This window comes from Arachis hypogaea, chromosome 6 (assembly GCF_003086295.3).
Source record: "Arachis hypogaea cultivar Tifrunner chromosome 6, arahy.Tifrunner.gnm2.J5K5, whole genome shotgun sequence".
NCBI lineage: Eukaryota > Viridiplantae > Streptophyta > Magnoliopsida > Fabales > Fabaceae > Arachis > Arachis hypogaea.
Window position 1 is genome coordinate 105,119,026 of NC_092041.1, and position 26,505 is coordinate 105,145,530.

Here is a 26,505-nt window from a genome sequence, read left to right on the forward strand (position 1 = left end):
CTGCAGAGTTGGTTGGACAACTCATTGACCTGCATCCTTTTATCAACTGGAAGTGGAAGGATGACGATGAGGTTACTTGGTGTTTAAGTTACAACAGTAGTGTATTTAGCAAACATGGCAAGTTGAGATGCACTTTACCATTGGTACAGCCATAGGATATCAGAATGCTACTAACAAGTGACTTTCTCTTCTTTTTTTTTTAAAGTACAGAATGGAGTCATTTGGAAAACAATTTTGTTGCTGTCACTGTAAATGTTTATTTGAAGTAGGTGTGTGGTGTTAAGAGGATTAATGGAGGGCTCCATTGTTATAGGAAAATGACATTTCAATATTTCAATATTTCAACATGTTAAAGGTGGTTTGCAAACATAGATGCTTATGAAAAATCTTCATTGTTTTTCCATATGCATGAAGATGTTTATTTAAGGAAGGAAAGATGAGTACTTCATCTGGTCTCTGAAATTTCATGAGCTAAAAAGGGCTCATATTATTTTTCTATTTTTGGTTCATATAATGTCTACAATAAATTATCTTAAACATGTTATAAAATAATAAAAAAGAATGTTTCTTTTATATTTAGTTATTTACAAAAGAAAGCTTGTAGAAAATACACATGTAAAACCTTATCTAAGGTGCACATTCACTATTCTCTTGATATCAAAGATGGTCTTGCAACTATCCCTGGGATAGTTTTCATGGAGACTTGTGAGCTGAACTTATTCGCAGATCTCTTCCCAAATTCTTGAAATCAATAACTACTACACTCACTAACTAGCAATGCCAAGCTTTATCCCTTGGCTATTTTTTTCTTGAAAGCATCATGGTTGCAAAAGCTACGAAAGCTTCTATCTGGTGTTAAGGTATATATCCTCAAAAATTCCAGTGGGACGAGTGAATTTATATTATCATACCAGACAAGAGTCCTCCTCAAGACCCTGGATGCCTTTAAAGATATATAATGCCACTGAGGAACGGCCTGTATCGCAAGCGCATTCGGAAGAGCATTCGGAAGAACTATTGTCGCTATTATGCACATGTCGAAATAACTCAGAATGCAGTCAATAAACCCTAAAGAAAGAGTCCATGCCCTACAGAGGGCTACAGAAAATGGGGGGAACATTAATATTGAGAAAGATCCCTGGAAGCTCTCCTTTAACTGCTCACAAATAAGAACAGGTTAACAGATCTAGTAGTAACCTAGAAATTACAAAGAGGCTATTTATACAAATATAAAATAAAATAAATTAACCATTAATATCAACCTTTGCATCTAGTCACATAAGTTTCCCCATCTACTAAAAACATAGAATGGTTTTTCCCGTCATTTTTTTTTTAGAAATTCAAACCAGATTTCAGATTGCAGAAAACAAAGCACAATACCAAAAGAAGTATCCACTATTTAATTACACAAATAAGTATGAAAATACCAACGAAACTAAAGATAATAAAATCAATTTCCCCTCAAATATTCCCAAGAATACCAGAGATTAAAAATAATAGCATATCATGTAAATGACGTTAACATCTAAACCATACATTTTCCAGTACTGGGGTCTCATAGGGTTCAACAAACTTCTCTCTGAGTATTCTGTTCATTCTATCCACATCACACGCATGCGTCCAATATGAGTCATAAACCCCTAGATGTATGAACAGAAATCACTCCTTGTAAGCATTTTAATCATTATAAATCAAATCTGAATGAGAAGAACCTAACTAGCAAAAACCTGCAAAATTCAAGCCTTCTTTTTTGTAGGCCACCGCAGCCATCATCATATGAGTACCATCAAGTGAGTGAACAAAATTTGGGAGAAATGCTGTCCTCTGCCTCTTTGCCATGACCTAGAACATTTATAGAACAAAACAATTTCATATTATTGTTAAAAATTTAAATCCTAAGCTGTTATTTAAGTCATTGAAGGAGTACAAATTTCTGAATAGTTTCAATGTTATTTAGCTTCCCTATGTTTTGAATCTTGGTGTTATTTTCATATCATAACTTCTTATAATTATAATCAATAGGGATGCCTTGGGCAAAGCATAAAATAGTTAATAGATAAAATCTAATTGCCTCCGAAGTAAATGATCCAAATATCTATACATGATGTTAAGCTTACCTTATCTGTTTCTCGTTGCAATGTCAACATCTTAAGTGAAGTTTTGACCTGTAACCCATCACATAATAATAGCATTAACCTATATAAAGCCATAAACTCAAAATTTGAGGGTATATTTGGCATGGAGGATTTTGGAAGGGATGACGAATTGAGGTTTAAAGTAAACAATATTTTGAAGTTCTTTTTTAAAAATTGAAAGAATAAAATGATAATCCTCCATCCAAACATATCCTGAGAAGTATATTTCATGGAAATTCTAGTATACTTACAATATGCCTTCCAAGTTTCCGGTAAGGTTGCACAACAGGAAGTCCAAGAGGAGTGGTCCAGTCACCAGTGGACTGGCTGATCTTCAGATGCAATTACCTATTCAAGGTCATTGTCATACCAATTCTGTTACTAATACAACGACGACAACAAAAGGACGAAACAAGAATCAGAATATATGCATCACACATGTAGGTAGAAGGAAGATTGTAACATACTTTTGCATAGTCACAAAGCCATTTCATAATATTCCGTGCACCTTGAAACATCTCCTCCAAGGCAGTTAAGGTGACCTGAGAAGGAAATGAGATTAAACAAGCAATACATGTTATGCTACAAGGATAATATATATCTATAATACATAGTTATTTTCACCCTCTCACCTTTGCAGCATAACAAGAAGCGCCAAAGAGTTCGTCATCATCTAAACCGGATTCTCTTTCTTTCAACCTCCTCTTTATCTGCTCCCGCGCACCAATGTACGTGACACCATAAACTGATGTCATCATTGTCTGCTTAACCAATTTTCTATCCACCTAACAGTATACAAGATCAAATCAAAATCAGCTTCTACACGAGAACAAAAAACAATAAATAAACGATCCATAATTGCTAATTAGAAAATTTATTTTCAAATGCCTTAAGAACCTAAGATTCCAGATGAAATTGTAACTTATTCTTTCAAAAAACACGAGATTGCATTTATGCACCAAGTAACACCAAAAGGATGGCATAGAACCTGATTAACTAGTCTCCTTGCATGTAGGGTATCGGAAAATATTGCAGGATCTTCCTGAGCATCCTTTTGCATAATGTGCAATACTCTTCATGAAAATGACATTTGTAAGACTGAGTTGTTTATTAGGAATTTCCTCTCTTCCCTGAGGAATTTCAAACTCAAAACTTAAATTAATTTAACCTTTTTTTGTTCTTTTTAAGCTCTGCAAATATCAGAATATGATCAATATACACAAATAAAATGCAGATTAAGAAAAAGCATAACAAATGTAGTGTGGAGTAGAGGTTGTCTATTGAAAAAGAGTAACGAGGAGAGGTAAATTATGACAATATGTTAAGTAAGGAAAGTGGGAAACTGCACCTTAAAAAGACTAGTTCGCAAGGGCAGAGGTGCGAGAGAAGGACCGAGACCGGAATTAGCAGTGAGGAAGAAGAACAAAGCGGCAATATATAAAAAGAGAAGCGGGGGAGGAGAAATGCTAAAAAGGATTGTCTCATCTGGAGAAGGATAAAGAATGAATGATAAATCCTAGCAGAGGTAATTGATTCATCTCTCATAAATTTTGATTGAAAGAAAAAGAAAATGTGTAAAAAGTAAAAAATAGAGAGGCAAATTTTAATTATTGATTTTTTCAAAACCAAAAAAACGGGATCTAATTTATAAATAATTTTATGTTGGTTAATCTTACTCTCACATAAAAGTGGGAGTAACAAATCCGTGGCCTTAAAAAGATTATTTATGAATAGGAAAAACACGTTAAACTAAGATAATGAAAAGCTAAGTGAGGAGCACTGAACCAAATATATATAGAGAACGCAAATGAAAATGGCTAATACTTTTAACGTAAAAAAGAAAAAAAAATAGTATTAACTCAGAAATACATATTGGTCAATAGTCTATAATAAATAAAAAGTGTGTCTAAAGCTCAATTAAAATAATTTTATTAATTATTAATTTATTATAAATAGATATAGCAGAAATGTATTTTTTTAAAAGATATTAATACTTTATTAATTGAATAAAGTAGAAACACATGATTTTTTTAAATAAATAAAATAAATATTTTAATTACAAAGATATGTTAATTTGAGAATATTTACCAATTTTTATAAAGTGTCTTATCTCATTTATACTATAGACGAGATAAGTTTAATTATCTGTAAATAAGATAAAATACGAACACGTGACAATGTATCACATTTACAAACGTGATATGTGATAAATAGCTGTTTAATCATGTAAACAAGATATGACAAAACTTATCTTTTTTATAATGTAAACGAGATACGTGGGAGTAAAAAACGTTTACACAGTAAACAAGATAGAATAGGACAAAAATAACCCCTTATAAAAGGATTAGGAAACTGCTGGTATTCCTCAAAAATATCTCGATTCTTTTTTTTTTCTACTGTTTTTCTTCAAAAAATTTAGCATAAATATCTACTAAGAGTGGTTTCTTTGGTGTGATGGTGTATCCTAACTGTCAGATGAGAAATAATGACAGCAGGATTATATTTGAGTATGAGAATCCTGCATTGTTCCAAACTCGAAGAGCAAATTTGTTGTCCGAGTTAAAGAGTATAACATTAACGCACGTCGGCGGTGGTGAGAGAAAAGAGGTTGGTAGAGTTGGGTATAGGATGCTAGCACCGATGGGGAATGGTGTATTTCGGTTTTATCTATTCTGGCTCGTTGGCGATGAGCGAGCATGTGCGCGTTGTTTGACGTGCACGGCAGAATTATAGTTGAACAAGTGATAGAGCTTTCTGCGCAACTTCGTGATGTTGGTGGTGGTGGTGCTAGCAGCTCGAATTTTGTACTGGATGACCCTCCGCTCGCACCACGACCGTTGCACTGTGCTAGTCCAGTGCAGGACACGGATGTTGAGGATGAGGAATCCGACGAAGAGTACATTGCCGATAGCCACGAAAGTGGTTCCTCTAACGATGACGACGATGATGAGTTCATACCTGAGACTCCTGTTGATGGATCAGTTCAATACCTTTTGCCTGTTCCGCGTCCAATTCCAGAGTTATCATCTGTACCCAGCCACTACCATACATTAGATTTGGATGCAATGCACAAGGAAACTCCGTTTTTGAATATGGGGGTCGACAATTACAACACTGACGGTGGTGTGGAGTTTCAAGTTGGTCATAGATTTAGAAGCAAAGAGGTTGTGCTACAAGGCGTGAAGAATTACAGCATCCAGAGAAGTGTCGAGTATCGAGTAGTGGAATCGGATCGATTAAAGTATCACATACATTGCTGGTAATTTACAGATGGTTGTCCTTGGAGTCTCTGTGTCGCCCTCCGACAAAATTTCATATATTGGTGAGTGTTATTATATTTTAATTCATTGTCTTCTTCATCGTTCTTATTTTGTTTAGATTTTAATATGATTATATTTAAAATGGTTAGGATGGTGTGTAAATTCGGTGGACCACACACGTGTCTGGCCCCACCATGTCACAGGATCACCGACAGCTGGACAGCAATCTCATATGCAAAATCATCCTGCCACTCATACAGTCCAATCCATCAATGACCATTCCTGTTCTACAGAGTACAGTGAGACAGAGCTATCACTTCAAGCCGTCATACAAGAAAGTTTGGATGAAAAACAAAAGGCAATTGCGCATATATATAGTGATTGAGAGGAGTTGCACAACAAAGTGTCGCAGTTTCTCCAAGTGTCGCAGAGTTGTCTCCCTGACACAGTATGTGAAAACATCTAATTAACTAATCAAATCAAAGTAATTACTTATCTAATTTTCACTATGAGTAAATTATACACTTAACTAATGTTACTAACTTACCAACTAACCTAAATTGTGTTACCTCAATATCATCCATTCTACTCATGTGTTAAAACACTAACTCTATAAAAGTTCTCGAAATAAAATCGCATACACTTATTAATTTAAACAATAAAGATAGCACTAACCTCAAAGTCGATAGCTCCCGCAATGTGCTAACTAGCGTTGAGGCGGTTGATGTCAGGGTCCCGTGCATGCATTCCTGCGTGCCATAACGTTTTGAGAACTAATAAATATTAAGAAAATGGTACAAGAAAGAGAGAAATGAGAGAAATGTGGGAGAAATATGGGGTCAGAAACGCTGTGAACAACTTCCATTTATAGTCGCTTTCTGGACTTCTCTCGTTTACACTGTAAACGAGATAAGTTTGGTCATATCTCGTTTACACTATAAACGAAATAAACAAGATAAACGAGATAAGGCTCGTGTCATATTACGTTTGTAAGCGTGATACGTTGCCATGTGTTCGTGCCTTATCTCGTTTACACTGTAAACGAGATATAGCCAAAAATTATTTCGTTTACACTGTAAATTAGATAAAGCACTTGATAGAAATCCGTAAATACCCTCAAATTAGTGTATATTTCTAATTAAAATATTTATTTTAAAAAAATCCTAGAAACATATGTTACATTAGATGGATTGAAAAAAAAATTGAGGGACTCCCAAGAGATTTATCAATAGATGAAACAAATAGAGATAACAAAAACAGAAAAGCAACATTAGATAAAAAAACTCATGATGGAAAACGGCAAGACATCCGTATCAATTCTTGATGTAACTCTCTTAAATGCTAGAGTGCTAAAAAATCTAGCTATTTCTCTCCTTCCACAGAGACCAAAGAAGAAATTGTGAAGAATTGGGTCTTCACCTCTGCATTCAATCGCGTTCAAAGATTTTTATTTACCTCCAACCATCATGAGCTAAAATCTATTAGATCTAGACTAGGTAAGCACCAAATTCAACAAATCCAAAAGCAAAAAATGTAGATATACAATCGAAGCATTCAAATTCAACAATCACAATTCAAAAAAAAAGGAGGAAGAAGTACACGCAGACTTAGATCCAACAAAAATTTCAGCAACATATTCAACAACCACAACAGATCAAGATCTAACACTGCAAGTGTCAACTCTAGCAACACTATTGATAGAGATTCTGGATTCATATCAAGAAGAAATAGAATATCATAACATAGCAGATGGAGGCATATACCATGGCATGGAGACAGATCCGTTCTCAATCAAGCAAGGGGCCAACGACCGAGCTCAGAAGGATGCACTCCCAATCTTCACAACATCAATCTCGTTGAGGCCCATCAAGAGCAGTAGTGGCACCAAGGTCGGTGCCTCCATGAAGGAGAAGCAAGAAGAGCATGGATCTCTAGATTTAGAAACGAACTCTCACGTAGTGGCAAAAGCGACTGGCACCGGAGATCCTTGAACTCGTGGCAAAGGCTTCCATCGCATTTCTCTGATTGTGGCCAAGCCACCACCACTCACAGCAACGGTGTTTCCTTGGGACCGCGAAGAGGAGATGCGAATCATGAAGGAGCATGAAGAGGTGCCAGTTTCGAACGTGGGTATGGCCGAAAGAAGAGGCAACCGAGGAGCTCCGTGGAGAGCTCCGATCCGATCCAAAGTGGTTTGGATTGGATTGGATTTACAGTTGTAAATTAAAAAAAATTAAATACATATAACAAGTCTCAACATCAAATTTTAAATAATCAACAATGACATAATAAGTATCAACAATATCTTAAAAAGCCAACGATAACATAACAATAGAAATAAAATTATAGGTTAGTTAAAATAAATAAATAAATAATATTTTGAACATAAAATATTTATTAAATAATAATACATGAATAATATAAAAATGTATAATAAATTAAACATGTTATAAGTATAATTGTAAATATAATAATAAAATAATAATATTATAGCACATTGTGCAGTTTGAATTGAATTACATCGGTTATGAAAAGTAGATCCGAAATTTGATCTGATTCAGTGGTTTGTAAAAAAAAATAGAATCCAATCAAATCTGAATGAGTGTGGTTTTAATCGGTTTTTGGTTTAGATTGGATTGGATGAACGGTTTAATTTGGATTAGTTTAAATTTGAACACCCCTACAGTTAACTGCAGCCAATTAGTACCTTTTCTTTTAGAGATAATATGATTTCAAATTTTATGAGAAACATCTAAAACCAATCCAAAAGAAATATTCAAAATCTAAAAAAATAACTAAAATTAAATAAAAAAAATTAAAACCAAATTTTTCATTAGTTGATTGCAGTTGGTTACACCTCTAATGGGTTATTTATACTTTTTTCTGTCCAAAATTCACCATCCTTTTCCTTTTATTACATGGAAAATAAGGTTGAAACGAATTCTTATATGTCCCTCATAAATTCAATCCATCTGCCCTTATACTTTGTAATCAATAAACATAGATCAAAGACATCATTATTATAGTGAATTTTTATAATTAGGACTATAATCACAACATAAAATAACCTAATTTGATGTTAAACCAATACTAATGTTCAAAATCTTACTTTAAAAAATATCAACTTAGAAGAAAGATTTATGAAGAAATAAATAGATGACTAACAAGGCAACTACCAAAGAAGAAATTAAAAGGGCAGTCTATTCTATTATTCCAGAAGCAGTCCCAGGTAATGATGGCTTTATATCCAAATTCTTCCAATTTTATTGAAATACTATCAAGCAGGATGTATGCAAAGCTGTTAGAAGCTTTTTTTGAGGAGGGCGCATGCTTAGGGGTTTCAATCTCACTCAAATTTGTCTCATTCCAAAAATACAAAATGCAACTGCAATGAATCAAATTTGGCTGTCTTAGCACTATGTTTTACCAAATCATCTCTAAGGTACTTGTTCATAGACTGCAACCTCTTATGAATAAAATTATTAATGACAACCAAAGTGCTTTTATCTGAGGAAGACTCATTAGTGAAAATATCTTAGTGGCTCATGAATGTTATGTGTTTTTTGAGGAATAAGGAGTATGATAATCATGATATGGAACTTAAAATTGACATGAGCAAGGCCTATGATAGAGTTGAATGGAGTTTTCTTTGGTTTATGATGGAGAAATTGGGCTTCTCTGATAAGTAGATTGGATAGATCAAAGAGTGTGTGTCTACAATCTCTTAATCTATTGTTGTGGAAGGAATTCCTACTGGCTTCTTTAGGCCAAGCAGAGGGCTCCGTCAAGAGGATCTCCTCTCTCCCTATCTTTTTTTATTTGTGCAGAGGGACTGTTCTTTCTGCTCTACAAAGGAGAACAGAATAACCTACTACAGAGACTCCGGTTTAATAATAAATGCCCCTCCATTAACCACCTATTATTCGCAGACGATTCTATATTTTTTGGAAGAGCTAAAAGGCAATCATGTGACAAGATCCTAGGTATCCTACAGTAGTATAGCAAGTTGAGCAATCAGCTTGTTAATTTAAACAAATCAGCCATTTTTTCAACAAGAATATGCCTCAAACAACCTAAACAGAACTAGCTACTTTGATTGGGGTTCCTAATATTGGTGCTCAAGACCGTTATTTGGGTCTTCCATTAGTTATTAATAGAACCAAAAGAGAAATCTTTTCATTTGTTAAAGATAAGGTTGGAAAGAAGTTGCAGCACTAGAAAAGAACAATGCTTTTGGCAAGCAGAAGAGAGGTTTTGATAAAGGCGATTGGCACAAAAATACCGATTTACTCGCTTAGCTGTTTTAAGCTTCCAAATACTCTTTTAGATGAAATTCATAAAATGATGATGTAGTTTTGGTGGAGACAAAAATAGAATGAGAGAAAAATATATTGGATAAGTTGGGACTCAGTCAGCAGAGATGAAAATTCAAGAGGTTTGGGTTCTAAACATATCAAAGCTTTCAACCTTCGATGCTAGATAAACAGGTATGGAGACTTCTAACAAAACACATTCATTGGTATATAAAATCTACAAAAATAAATATTTTTGATATACCTCGTTCTTGGAAACAAAGCCTAGATTTAGACCTTTTTAGGCTTGGCAGAGTCTCTTGGAGGGCAGAAAAGTCATAGGAAAAGGCGTTAGATTCAGTGTCACTATCCATGACTCCACCAGAATAAGAGAGGACCCATGGTTGGGAGACCAACCCCCTTTTAGATTTCCAATAGCAGCAGAACAAAATCTTGAGATGCATTGGGTCTGGTAGCTGATAACAGATACTAGCAAATGAAACATGGAATTATTACAGAAAAATTTTAATGCATAAATTGCAGCACAAATTTGCAAAATCTCAATTGAACAAGGAGGGGAATTAATTATTTGGGTGAACGACAAAATAGGGCAATTCTCAATGAATTCAGGGTACTTAATTGCATACCAGTTCTATCATCCGCCAATAGAGAGGCAGAGGTTAAACCCCCGATTTCAGATGAAAGACTTATGGCAACAAATATAGAATATATAGTGTCAGCCAAAAATCCGAAACTTCATATGGAGATTAGTCGATGAGGTTATAGCAGTGCTGGAGAAGATGCATAACAAAATCTCCAACATTGATCCCTTTGCCTAAGATGCTTGACAAAGTCAGAAACAGCATTCCACGCGGTGGTTTTCTATTCAGACTCCATGGTGGTTTGGAACAAGTCCCAATTCGCCAGTGACATCTTAAGAGACACAAACCTTTAAGCATGGCAATAGTGGAATCAAATGGTGGAGAAACTCAAATCTCAAGCGGACTTCAAAAAGAAAAAGAGTGAGATTACTTACCTCCTTTGGGAACTATGGCTGGCGCGGAACTCCTTCACTTTTGAACAGAACTTACGAGAACCTCGGAAAGTTCTGTCCCAAGCAAAGATGAAGGTGAACTAGTACAGAGCTCACTGCATGCAAAGACAACCGAGCTTTTAAACTTCTTTTTCAATTTCTTTAGCTTTTTCTTCACTCCCTTTAAGTTTATCATCTCATTCTGATTTGGAAACACCAAATGCTAAATTTTGTTGATATTGTATTTGCCACTTCTTATGCAATAAATTACAAGTTTACCTTTAAAAAAAATAATTAAACTTCTTTTTATCAAGTCTAAAGTTATCAATTAATAATTAACAATAAAAAACTTAATTTTTATACTAGTTAACTTACACACACTTTTTGACTGCTTGAGTATCCGATAGTAATTTTTCTTTTGTTATCTATGGTATTCCTCATTTGATAGGGTTAAAGACTAATTTGTCATAAATTTAAATTCTATTTAAAAGTATATTTTTGGACAATAAATTATTGCATATACAGTATAAAATTTAAAGGGTATTACTACACATCCAAATACTTTTTCATCTAAGTTTATCTAAATAGGTCCAACATCAACAAAAACTACTCATTTAAAGAGCGTTGTTACACGTGTTTTTTCTTCTTCTCCTCTCCCGCGCTTCTTCCTTCTCCTTCTTCTTCGTCTTCTTCTTCTTCTTCTACACACATACGTCCTCTTCTTCTTCTTCTTCTTTCAAATTCACGCATACCTCCTCCTCCTCCTCCTCCTCCTCTTTTTTCGCGTTCTTCTTCTACTTCTCCTCCTCCAATATTTTGCTAATGGATTATTTTTTCAATCGAACTGAATGAAATGCAATTGCTAATTTGAATTGAATTGAATAGACGCAGGTGTTATGAATTGAATTGAATTGATAATCTCAAAATTGTAGACACAAGTGTTTTGAATTTGATTTTATATAATAGATAATGTTCTGTTCATTTAGTACTATACAATTATTTCACATTAATGACGTATTCAGTTCATTATACAGAAAGTTATTTTGAATTTGATTTTATATATCCGTTCATTTAGTACTATACAATTATTTCACCTTAATAACGTGTTCGATTAATTATGTAGAAGGCTGCTTTGAATTTGATTTTATATAATGAATGATAATGTTCCGTTCATTTAGTACTATACAATTATTTCACCTTAATGACGTATTCGGTTCTGATATGGTCATCATTAACACATGCCGTATACCTCGGTTTCCTAACCGTTAATCGGCAAATATCATAACTCGCCAACAGCCGTTATTATTCGGAATTGATGAGCTATAACTCGGTAACGTACGCATTTCCGTAAACGACATTTCAAAACGGCACAACGGGAAACCAACAATTTATTACCGAACAAGAAGGATCCTCCTTAAATAGGAGGGAAAAGGCATCTCGAGAGGGTAAGTGATTATTAAGCTTCGAACATTGATTTCCGAATACTGACTTAAGCATCGGAGTGCCCTTGCAGGTACACTCCCCCCTTTTTCGTCACCCATACTCTCGCACGGCTTTGATCGCAAGAAGCTCGGTGTTCGGCATTCCAATCCATAGTTCGGTTGATCCCGAGGAGTAGAAGCCGACCCCCCTTTTTCCAGGCAAGATCAATTGGCGCCCACCGTGGGGCCGAAGATATTACATTTTTATTTTGGCCCTTTCGCTTCTACCTACACCTATGGCAGACGTACCGCCTCCTTCACTGTCCGAACTCATGCGGATGGTAGCCGAGCTGCAACAAGCCAATCAACGAATGGCTGACGAGAACCAGATAATGGCTGCACAGATCGCCGAACTGAATCATGTTCGGATTGAACATGGCAACGCTCATCAAGAAGAGGACGGGGAGCATCAGTCCCAACCGTCCCATGTGTTGGAAACCGCTCGGAACGAAGAACAACAGCCACATGACGAGAAAGAAGAGTCCGAGGACGCTGTGGGCCCCTTTACAGAAGAAGTAATGAACTTCGAACTACCGAAGAGATTCACTCTGCCGCTGACCCTCACGCCTTATGACGGACTCGGAGACCCAAAAAAGTTTATAAAGAAATTCCGATCAATAATGATCGTAAATGGTGCATCAGATACAGTTTTATGTCGATGTTTTCCGAATTATTTAGACGGCCCTGCACTTGATTGGTTTTGTGCTTTGCCTGCAGGTTCCATTTCGCGTTTTCATCAGTTGGCGAAGCAATTCGAAGAGCATTTTGCTGGATCCGCCATATACCTGCACGACTCCGACTACCTGAACACTATCAAGCAAGGACCAAACGAAAGCTTAAAAGACTATATGACTCGCTTCACCAAAGTCGCAATCAGTATCCCAGATCTCCATCCCGAGGTCCATCTGCACGCAATTAAAAGCGGCCTCCGACCCGGGAAGTTCCAGGAGACGATCGCGGTAGCAAAACCAAAGACTTTAGCGGAGTTTAGAGAAAAGGCCAAAGGACAAATTGACATTGAGGAGCTCAGACAAGCTCGGAAGTCTGACAAGCCACACTTCCGCGAAGAAGAAAAGAGCTCGTCCAGTAAGAAAAGTTTTAAACTAACACCTCGATTTGATTCTTATACGCAGTTTAACACCAAGAGGGAAGACATAATCAAGGAAATCTTAAATTCCAAACTAATCAAACCACCGAGAAAGGCAGGCACATACCAAGATACAAGGAATATCGACAAATCGAAGTACTGCACTTTTCACCAGAAGCACGGCCACAATACCGATGATTGCGTGGTCGCCAAGGACCTTTTGGAGAAACTAGCCCGACAGGGACATCTCGACAAATACATTGGTAGTCACATCCAGAAGCGCGGCTCGAGTTCAACAGCAAATGACGTCCCTGAACAACACCGCGGAAAAGAAAAAGCGCCTTCAGGCCAATACGAAAGACCGCGAGGTATAATCAATTGTATTTCAGGGGGATACGCAAGTGGAGGCTACTCCAGTTCGGCAAGAAAAAGATCATTCAGGGCAATATGCTCGGTAGACAGACCAGAACGAGACGTAACCATCACTAATGCACAACCAGAAGTCACTTTTACACATGCCGACTTTAACTCTAATGTACAAAACTTGGACGACCCTGTAGTAATCAGCCTGCAGTTAGGAGATCTGCTAGTAAAGAAAGTTCTCTTAGACCCAGGAAGCAGTGCCGATGTTTTATTTTACTCCACCTTCCAAAAGATGAAGCTCAGCGACAACATGCTGCAGTCAACAGGAGGAGATTTAGTCGGATTCTCAGGAGAACGAGTTCCGATACTCGGGTCAGTGTGGTTACAAACCACACTGGGTGAGCAACCTCTTTCCAAATCTAATGATATTCAATATTTAGTTGTTGATTGTTTCAGTCCATATAACATTATTCTCGGCCGTCCTTTTTTAAATAAGTTCGGCGCTATAGTCTCCACAGTTCACCTCTGTGTGAAGTTCCCATTGCAGGATCACCAGATTGTCACAATCCACGGCGACCATAAAGAAGCACGACAATGCTACAACATCAGCATGAAATGGCAAAGTCGCCCAGCCCAACAAGTCAACAACGTCGGCCTCAACTCAACAGAACACACACTAGCCGAACTAGATCCAAGAGCAGATTTCCTCGACCGCCCAAAACCCTCTGACGACTTACAAAAACTGTACTTCAACAACGACCCTAATAAATTTACGTATGTTGGTAACTCACTAGATGCGTCCGAGTTGCAGGCCATAACAACTTCCCTACAAGAGCACGCCGATCTTTTTGCATGGACACCATCAGACATGCCCGGAATAGATCCGTACATCATCAGTCATAGGTTGGCGACGAATCCGTCCATCCGACCAGTGCAACAGAAGAAACGTCAACTCGGCGAGGAAAAAAAGAAAGCATCATTAGAAGAAAAACAAAAACTCATTAACGCCGAATTTATCAAAGAGATCCGATTCACCACTTGGTTAGCAAATGTGGTAATGGTAAGGAAACAAAACGGTAAGTGGCGCATGTGCGTCGACTTTACTGATCTAAACAAAGCATGCCCAAAGGATTCTTATCCTTTGCCATCCATAGACTCTTTAGTGGACAATGCATCAGGCTACGCCACTTTAAGTTTTATGGATGCTTATTCCGGATATAATCAGATAATGATGCACTCTTCTGATCAAAATAAAACAGCTTTTATCACTGATTTGGGTAACTACTGTTATAAAGTTATGCCATTTGGATTAAAGAACGCAGGTGCAACTTATCAACGCCTCATGGATAGGATGTTTGCTAAACAAATCGGCAGGAACATCGAAGTCTATGTCGATGATATGGTAGCCAAAACAAAGGTCGGAGACAACCACATCAATGACCTAAAAGAAATTTTCGGCCAGATCTGCAAATACAACATGCGGCTCAACCCCGAGAAATGTGCATTCGCCGTCCAAGGGGGTAAGTTTCTGGGTTTTTTATTAACCCGCAGAGGAATAGAGGCGAATCCAGACAAATGCCGAGCAGTGCTAGAAATGGCCAACCCCAAAACGATAAAAGAAGTTCAGCGCCTAACAGGACGACTCGCAGCACTTTCCAGATTTGTTCCTTGCCTTGCCTCAATTTCGATTCCTTTTTTCCAAACAATCAAAAAGAAAAACAAATTTGAGTGGAACGACGATTGTGAGAGAGCATTTTCAAAATTAAAAACAACACTCTCACAACCGCCAGTTTTACAAAAACCCCTACAAGGGGAAGATTTATTTTTATATCTATCAGTTACTGATTGGGCGGTAAGCTCAGCCCTTGTGACAGAAAGAAACAATGTTCAACACCCGGTGTACTTCGTCAGTAAGACACTACAACATGCCGAGCTCAACTACCCAAGGATTGAAAAGCTCGCCCTAGCACTAGTATTCTCGGCACGGCGCCTCCGACCTTATTTCCAAAGTCACGTTGTCCACGTCAGAACCAATCACCCATTAAGACAGGTGTTACACAAGCCAGAACTTGCAGGCAGACTAATAAAATGGGCAGTCGAACTATCCGAATTCGACATCAGATATCAATCCCGAGGACCGATCAAGTCACAATTCCTGGCGGATTTTATCGCCGAGCTTACAATCCCGTCCGAAGACGACCATGCAAAACAGTGGATCTTATATGTCGACGGTTCTTCAAACAACGGAGGATGCGGTGCAGGAATTCGCCTGGAAGCCGACGATGGGCTTATATTAGAACACTCAATACACTTTGGTTTCAAAGCAAGCAACAACCAATCAGAGTATGAGGCATTGCTCGCCGGAATCCGACTCTATTTAGATCTACAAATCTCAGCAATAAAGGTATACTGTGACTCAATGCTCGTCGTCCAGCAGGTAAACGACCTTTTTCAAGTTAAAGACCCTCTACTCTCTAAATACTTATCGTTAGTTAAAAAGTTAACAAAAAAATTCTCTAAGTTTGAATTAGAACACATACCACGTGAACAAAACCAAAGAGCAGATATCTTATCTAAACTTGGAAGCACACAGTCCGAGCTATCCACACTGCAACAATTCACAATAACATCACCCACTGTGACTCTGACAAATGTGTTGAGTGTATCACAGATAGCAGACTGGAGGAACGACTTCATACAATATTTACAAACAGGTACAATACCAGAGGGAATTAAGAGCAATAAAAGATTCCGACGACAAGCATCTTTCTTCACATTACTCAACGGGACATTGTACCGACGAGGTTACACTCGGCCTCTGCTCAAATGTCTCAACAACACCGAAGCTGACATAGCTTTAGCAGAAGCACACGAAGGAATCTGCGGCACCCATACGGGAGCTCGGAGTTTAACATCCAAAATCCTGAGAGCCGGATTCTTCTGGCCGACTTTGAAACAGGATAGCCAAGAAAAGATCAGGTCATGTAGCAATTGCCAACGGCATGCACCCTTAATACACATACCAGCCGAAGAATTACATCAATCCGACATCAGCTGGCCATTCAATCAATGGAGTTTAGATATACTCGGGCCATTCCCAACGGCGCCGGGCCAGGTAAGATTTCTAATTGTAGGAATTGATTATTTCTCCAAATGGGTGGAAGCCCAACCTTTAGCAAAAATAACATCAAAACAAATGATTTCATTCGTCTGGAAAAATATTATTTGTCGTTTCGGCATACCTCAACACATCACAACTGACAACGGTCGCCAGTTTTCCGATCAGAAATTCCAAGCTTTTTTGCAGGACCTCAAAATAAAGCAACATTTCGCATCCGTTGAACATCCTCAAACAAATGGCTTAGCTGAGGCTGCAAACAAAGTCATCCTTCATGCCCTAAAGAAAAAGCTTGATGACGCAAAGGGACTTTGGGCCGAGCTAATACCTGAAGTCCTTTGGGGATACAACACCACTCCTCAAACATCTACAAAAGAAACCCCTTTTAGACTGGTATACGGATCAGAAGCAATGATTCCTCTGGAGATCTCCCAAGAATCCATTAGAACTCACACAGACAACCACGACGAAGCTCGCAGAGTCGAACTTGACATCATCGAAGAAATCAGAGACATCTCCGCCTTAAGACAACGAGCAACACAGCAAGCAATCGCACGACACTACAACAAGTCGGTCAAAAGAAGAGCATTTGTCAAAGGGGACCTAGTCCTCCGCAAAACCGAAAATGCTCGGAAACAACCTTCACACGGGAAGCTCGCCGCCAACTGGGACGGCCCATACCGAATATCAGAAATACTCGGCAACGGAGCATACATACTTGAATTAATTGATGGACATGTATTACCGAATAGTTGGAATGCTTCATCCTTAAAGAAATTTTACAGTTAAATCAGGGACAGGTTGGTACTCTTTTTCCTACTACCAAGTTTTTTCCCAAAGGGTTTTGCTTGGAGAGGTTTTAACGAGGCCAGCCTACCTGAAAGTTTGTATTCAAACAATTACAATTTTACTATCCGCATCACCCATAAAAGTATGCGATTTCTATCTCAAATCATTGTCAATTCAATAAACAATGCTCAAACTATGCACAACCTGCCCCTACTCGGCAGTACATTCAAACGAGAATAACAATCTCAATCGACTCATGCAAATGCTTTCCAACAAGAGAAAAAGCATCATTTCACAATAACGCTTCAGAAAATCCCAAAAGCTAAATTACATTACTCTTTCAAATAGTTAGACAAAAAGTTCAAAATATCAAACAACATACCAAAAGCAAAAAGAAAAAATAAACAAGCTAAACATTTTCTGCTTGATCTTCACCATCCCCATCATCTTCAACCATTTTTCCATCAAGAACAACCTTCCCCGGATCCATGCCCGACAAGTCCGCCTCCGGTGCCAAGAATTTGGCTTGTAAAACCGCCCGCTCAAATCCCTCAACAAAGGAATCCAAAATTTCGTCAGATTTTTTCTTCTGCAAATCCTTCAACTCAGCAGTTACCTCAATAACACGAGTTTGCACGCTCGCCAACTCAATCTCCTTCTTCTTCAAATCCTCCACGTCCCGAGCATAGTTATCTTTTGTTTCTTTCAATAACTTTTCCGCCTCAGTTAGGCGTACCTGAAGCTCAGCAGCAACACTTTTACTCTTCACCAACTCCTCATTCAGGACAGAAACCTCGGCCTTATCAGAGGACACCTTCTTACATTTCAGCTCCTGGCTACGACCAAGACTAGCAAGACGAAGACCAACAACCTACAGAAACAAATACAAAACCAGTAAGAGTTTCATAAAATCAACAAAGTCAGAAAAGTTAAAGCTCCTACCTGCATATACTGACCAATCGCCATGTCTCCAACCTCCTTTGCAAGAGAAACATCGGCTGAAGACTGACAATACTCGTCGACCACCGCCATATACGGATATTCGCTGCCCCAAACAGAAAAACCCTCACTTTGCTCAGAAATTTCGTGAAGCCTCTTCTGATTACCCATGAAAGCTTGTATCTCCTCCACCGGGACCCCAAACGACTTTCCCTCAGAATCATCAGACAAATCCACAACATCAGATTTCCTCTTTCGTTTAGCAATAACCTTCCTCCGACCTTGCCGAGGCTGAGTTACCTCACCAGTCCCGGCAACCTTCTCAACATTCCCGACAACTTTCTCAACATTCGAAGATGAAACTTCCTTCTCCAAATTCTTATTCTTAAAGCGCATCCTCAAAGACGCAGCTGAAACCCCAGGATATTTACCACCTGCAAAAACAAAACATCATCAGAAAACTGAAATCTAATAGCAATTACATTACCCACAGCCCTATAACTCACCCAAGTAACTTAAAACAGCGTCCTTATCTTCCTCCCACTTCAGAAGCTCATACATTGAAATCAGATCCCCCCGACCAATATTCTCGACAAGATACTCAATCAAACAAGCGTTTCTGGGAGATATAACCTCGGGTCCGAGTATATTCTGAGGTTCCGAACACCAATATAAAGGAAACTTCTCGGCCAAATTTTCATCTATGAAAAATGGGAAATCCCTCTCTAAACCCCTAACCTTAAAATACATCTCTTTGAAATCTTTGAACGAAGACTTGTACAACTTGAAAATGCCAAACCCAGGGGTGCTGTTGAAATTTATCCAACCCCCTTCCACACCCCTTTTGCTTGAAATAGTGAAAAGAAAAGATGAATAGAAGGAACCTGCTCTAGAAACTCCATTAGAATTTCAAACGAACGCAGAAACGCCCACCCGTTCGGATGAAGCTGTGACGGAGCGCAGTTCAGCTGTTTAAGAATCTGGCACTCGAAATCCGTGAAGGGCAACTTCACCCTCAGTTCCTCCAGAACACAGCTATACATGTAGAAAAATTCAAACCCACTACCACGATGATAAACCCTATCATCTGCACTACATGGCAGCAACTCAACCCCAAGTCCAGAACCAGGCCTCACCAACCTAGTCACATCAACCTCCCTCACCGCGACTTCATCACAAAATAACGATACCCGAGACCTAACGTCATCCCCAACCCAATCGTAAGACCAATCCCCCTTATCTCTCTTCTCCTTCTCAAACCCCATCAACGCAAGCAAATCCAAACAAACATGCAACAGCAAACACAAACAAGAAGAAGGAAGAAAATAACAAAAAACACAGAGTTAGCCGTACCTCTCTTGCTCATTCTTCACAGAGAAGGAGAGTCAAAATCCCAAATTCCAATCAGTAAAACGTCATTAATCAAAAGGCGTTTCACATTATCACCACTACATCAATCAAACGAAAAGGCAAATGAAGCATTGGAAACTACCACACCATTAATGAAGCACCCACTCAATCTCTCTCCTAAAGAAAAAACAAACACGTTGTCCCACGTGGCAGAAGCAAACTACTTTTAATGAAGTACGTTGAACTGGGGGCCCACCCAGGAAACCACTCAACCGAGTTATAACTCCTCACAAAAGCTCAACCTGCTTTATTAAAAAACTTTCCTCAGCTTAAGCTTGGGGGCTGTGATATGGTCATCATTAACACATGCCGTATACCTCGGTTTCCTAACCGTTAATCGGCAAATATCATAACTCGCCAACAGCCGTTATTATTCGGAATTGATGAGCTATAACTCGGTAACGTACGCATTTCCGTAAACGACATTTCAAAACGGCACAACGGGAAACCAACAATTTATTACCGAACAAGAAGGATCCTCCTTAAATAGGAGGGAAAAGGCATCTCGAGAGGGTAAGTGATTATTAAGCTTCGAACATTGATTTCCGAATACTGACTTAAGCATCGGAGTGCCCTTGCAGGTACACTCCCCCCTTTTTCGTCACCCATACTCTCGCACGGCTTTGATCGCAAGAAGCTCGGTGTTCGGCATTCCAATCCATAGTTCGGTTGATCCCGAGGAGTAGAAGCCGACCCCCCTTTTTCCAGGCAAGATCAGGTTCATTATGCAGAAAGCTATTTTGAATTTGATTTTATATAATGGATAATGTTCTGTTCATTTAGTACTATACAATTGTTTCACCTTAATAACGTGTTCGGTTCATTATGCAAAAAGCTATTTTGAATTTGATTTTATATAATGGACAATGTTCAGTTCATTTAGTACTATACAATTGTTTTACCTTAATAACATGTTCGCTTCATTATGAATTGAATTGAATTGTTTTGATTTGAATGGATGCATGTGTTCTGAATTGAATTGAATTAAATTGATAATCTCTAAGAGGAGGAGAAGAAGATGAAGAAAAGAAGAAAAACCTGTGTGTGCAAATTTGGAAGAAGGAGGAGGAGGAGGAGGAGGAGGGAAGAAGAAAAACCTGCACGAATTTGGAAGAAGAAGAAGGAGGAAAGAAGAACAACCTGCGTGAATTTTGAAAAAGAAGAAAAAAAAATATGAGGAGGAGGAGAAAGAGAAAGAAAAGGAGAAGGAGAATGAAATGGAAAAGGAGAAGCAGAAGAGCGCGTGATTTGAAAAGTTGTTACAACAACTTGGATGGCACATGATTCGATGGTCCCAGAACGTTTGGACCATTAAATGGTTCTGTAACAAAACATGTTTTTTAAGTTTTGTAATAACTGCTAAATAGTCCTTATTTAATTTTAATTACAAATTAATCCTTTATATATTATTTAATTATAAAATCTCTTTTTTATTTTATAAATTATTATTTTATCATCCATCTGTCATATTTATTAATAATAAAGAACAAAAACAATAACGAATTAAATCTTCTATTAATCGTAATAAATATTTTGACAATTCTAATCAATTAGAATTTTATCCTTGATTCGTTACATTTGTAAACGCTCGTGAAATCGTGTTTCTTGAAAATTCAATCGATTAGACATACAACACAATTGATTGAAGTTTTGTATTTTCCAAAATTCAATCGATTGGAATTATTACACAATCGATAGAATTTTGCAAGGCATGTGAGTTTTTTCTAATTCAATCGATTATTCTTGGTACCCAATCGATTGAAGTCATCAAAGCAATATGAATTTTCACAATTCAATCAATTGGTTGTGTTACCTAATTGATTGATTATATTTTTTAAATTTTTTTAAGAAGAACAAATAAACGTATCCAATGGAAGTGTTTGAATTGCTAGACTTGGCAGTTAAATGTTTAATATTTAAAATAATATAATTTTAAATAATATTTTAAGTTGGTCCCAAAATATCTTTTATTGAACATTTTGTCTTCAAATGTGAGTACCCGTGATATAATTCGTAGCTAGTTGCTTCGATTTAGAGATTTGATAAAATACTAATTGATTCGATTTGCTAGGACGCTCGACCACTTCCATAAATCGAATTCACCTAATTCGATTTACCATGGAATATAAGCTATATAAATACCATCAAAACGTTGAATGTTCATTATAGTGGGACTCACAATGACAAAAAAAATATAAACTATATAAATTCTTTTAGTATAATAATCCAATAATACATTTTAAGTCCACACTTTTAAATATTGTTAGCTAACTAATAATAAAAAATAATAAATTTTATTTACTTTCTGTATTTCACAATGTATGTAAATTACTAAAAGATAAAAAAAATCTTTTTCTATTACACAATCAATTTTATGAATAAAGAATCGAAGCGAATAATTGCAATGTTAGAGATTCTATTGATTAATCTCGATTTTTTTAATCAAAATAATGGATTATTTTCTGAATACTACAATGGAAAATTTGATTGGATCTCTGCCAATTGCTGCAATTGTGATTATCTTATAGTCAACAACAAATATTGGATATTAAAGAGATGGATAAACAATGAAAAAAATTGGATATTAAGTAGATGGATAAAGGATGAATAAAAACAATAAAAAATTGATAATCAAGGAGATTGATAAAGAATTCCAGTTGTAGGATTAAGTAATTGATGATAGATTATTCATCAATTTATGATCTTAATATTAAAGAAAAAAATAAGATTAGAATATATAAATCAAAATAAAAACTTAAAAATTGAAGATAGAATTTAAAAGATAAGATAGATGAATAATAAAATAATAATTTATAAACACGAGCAGAAAAATTTAGAAGGGCATAATATATGATGCACACAAGTCGATCGATTGGATAATACAAATAATCGATTGAATTGTGAAAATTCATATTGCTTTGAAGACTTAAATTAATTGGGTAATACAACCAATCGATTGAATTGTGAAAATTCATATTGCTTTGATGACTTCAATTGATTGAATTAAAAAAAAATCTACATGCCTGGCAAAATTCAATCGATTGTGTAGCAATTCCAATCGATTGAATTTTGAAAAACCCAGAAATTCAATAAATTGTGTTGTATGTCCAATCGATTGAATTTTCAAGAAACACAATTTCACCCGCGTTTACGAAGATAACGGATCAAGGATAAAATTGTAATTGATTAGGATTATCAAAATATTTATTACGATTAATGAAAGATCTAATTCGTTATTATTTTTGTTCTTGATTATTAATAAACATGATAAATGAATAATAAAATAATTATGTATAAAATAAAAAATAATTTTATAATTAAATAATATATAATAAATTAATTTATAATTAAAATTAAATAAAAATTACTTAATAATTATTAAAAATTTAAAAAATATGTTTTGTTATAAAATTATTTACTTAGACCGTCTATCAACTTGAATAGACTTAATAAGAATTTTACTTAAATATAAAATTTTATTTAAATTTAAATTTTAATATTTATTTAAACAAACAAATAAGTTGATCACTTCAATTGGTCGGAAAGAACTCATACTCTCTCGGTTAGAGCTGACTTCCCGTTCCCCAACTTGCTTATTGGGCCAGATCGGATTTTTGGGCCTTATCTATAACAAATTAATGTTCTCTCTTCAATAAGTGGCAGCCAATTGGATGAGGATAAGGTGCAACAGCAATAATTTTTGTGGTGATGGGCAGATGAAGCCTCATCCTCGGCTCAGTTATCAATGTACGCATGTTAAAGAATCACGAGTCAGAAGAGGTGCAATGGATGGCCATCACAGTTTTTGCCACTTGATCTTGGACTCTCTCCTCTCCATGCCATACATTCATTCCTTAACCACGGATACACGTTATGACGACTGCCATTTGCCAATTCCTCACTCGATCATTCCCCCAATAAACATTCTAAGGAAAAATAGAATAAAATTTCTTTTTTTTTTAAACAGTAAGTGTGTAAGTTAATCAGCTTTATCTATTTAAGAACCCTTGATTTGTGATAGGGTAAGAAAGATTACACCGAGAATGCATAAATAGTTAAATACTAAAACCAGTATCAACTTAATTCTTAAAAAGGAGTTTATAAATAATGATAATTTATAAGAACTATTATTTTTTATTTGTTATGGGTAAGGCTGTCAAAAGTTACGGTTTAGTTCTTTAATCAAGTTTTCTTAACACAGATTTCAATTCTCACTGCACCTTAATTTAAAAATTTTAGATATTTATTTACGTAACTTCTTAGTTCTTTTAAGATTTGAAATCTTATATATATAAATATATATATATATATATATATATAGCCAGAAAACATTAACTATCTATTGAAAATCCCTTTATTTTAACTATTACTTTGTTCCATAAAATGAGTATAAAAGATAAGTGTTTGGAGGCATTTTTAAGGTAAACCTTTTTCACGTCTTTAAACTATTTCATAGATGGAACAAGGATGTTGCTTCTAAGGTGTGCTGTCATGAATTCATGATACAATCTACTTTTGAAGTAGTCCATTAAAAGTTTGTTCAAACTCAATTTTTGAGGTTATTTTAATTTAAATTTTGATTTTTTTTGTGTTCATATCTTACCTAGTTTGTTTTTATTACTTGCTTATTTTACTTAAAAGAAAAAAAAAATTTAGTACATTACACAGTAAATAACAATCAAATGAAATTGTTAAATTATTCTTAAATTTATCAATCATCAAAACTCAATCTAAGATACTGTAGAGCTAATAATCTTCTTTTTTACAATGATAAAATAAACATAACTTTTAAAAATTACATTGATTTCTAAACATATACTTATACAATAGAAAGAGAAATAAACCAATAAACTTAACCATATATAACTCATTTGTAATAAGTAAACTTATTAGAAATATACTTCTTTGTTTGTGCATAATTTCTTTGTAGTGTTTTCATTTGGATTTTGTTTTGAACTTTAAATTCTTGCATTTAGGTTGTCTTCCCGGTGCAAGCTCATGAAGCTCATGAAGTGTGTGTTTGGATTATGAGAGTTTGTATATAATTGGTTTTAGAAACTTGATTTTAATGAAAAATAACTTTGTGTTAATATAATTTATGTTTGATAATCTTTATATTAAAATGAATTATAGTAAAATAAATATTAGTGGGATTATATTACTCAAAATTACTTTTAGATAAAAAAATTATTAAAAGAAACATCAATTTAAATAATTTTTTATACTATTCTATCATTTTACTTTAGATATTTGAATATATCTTATTAATTAAAAATAAAAATATCGTATGAAAAAAATTACAATAAATTTAGAATAAGAAGTAAATAAAATTCATATAAATAAAATCAAATAAAAAATAAAAAATTTTATACATAACATAAATATAGTACAATAAAAGATAACAAAATTTATATAAACAAAAAATAATAAAAATATTATAAAATTAATAAAAATAAGAATTTATATCAATAATATTTGTCATATGAATAAAAATATAATAAAAATAAATAAAAAATTATATGAACAAAATCAAATAAAAATAAAAAAATTTCATAAAAAATATATATATATAAAAAATAGTAGAGTAAATAATAAAAAAATTCATATAAACTAAAAAATAGTATAAACTCTAAAAATATAATATCAGAACACAAAAAAAATAATATAAAAATATTTATCATATAAATAAAAAATACAATAAAAAATATAAAAATTAAAATATAAAAAATATTAAAAATTATAAAAAAATTAAAATATTTATTTTAGCAGTATTTGAAACAAATTTAAAATATCTTGATAAAAAGAAAAAATTTGAAATAAAAAACACAAAGACTTACTATAAAAATTATATAATTACTTTATATCCTTTTGATAGAAGAAAAAATAAATGGTAGAATTGATAGAAATAAAATAAAATTTTTACCTAATTTTTCAATGGTAATTAATCTTTTCAATGTAAACGTAAAAATTACAATTTTTAACTTTACGTTAACATAAAATTGTTAAACATAAAAGTAAAGTGTTTAAGACACTCAAACAAACTTTTTTCTTCGCCAGCATAAACCTCAAATACATCCGAAGTTGTTGACAAATGGCTAGAAAAAACAAATTTAAATGGTGCAATGCAAGTAATAGATTAGAATATTAGAAAGCTGTTTAAAGCAAAAAAAAATGAGCAAAGACAGAACTTAAATGAGATAGAGCAACCTAGTCGTACAAGAAGTTAAAATAGTGGTCGGCGACAATAAATTTGACAAAATAAATACGGCACTTTTTTTTTAATTTTATGGTTAAAAATCTGTTGAAGTACGGTTCAATTGGCTCACCTATTTTTAATAATTTTTTAGTTTAAATTCAATTTTTAAATTTTAGTAATTTCTTTATCTACCTAAATCGAATTAAGGATCGGTTCACAATTTTTTCTGGTCTTGATTAAATTTTTAGAATTATGATACTACTTAATTAACTATATATTAAGGTATTGTTTTTGAAGGTGATATATATATATATATATATATATATATATATATATATATATATATATATATATATATATATATATTGAAATAAAGAAGTTTAACATAATAAAGTACAACAA

The 26,505-nt window shown here is 35.1% G+C and overlaps 1 pseudogene; it reads right to left on the reverse strand.

The window, feature by feature from the left end:
* Positions 1 to 450: 450 nt before the first annotated feature.
* On the reverse strand, positions 451 to 10,952 carry LOC112697309 (DNA-directed RNA polymerase 2A-like; annotated as a pseudogene).
* Between the last annotated feature and the right edge of the window lie 15,553 nt (positions 10,953 to 26,505).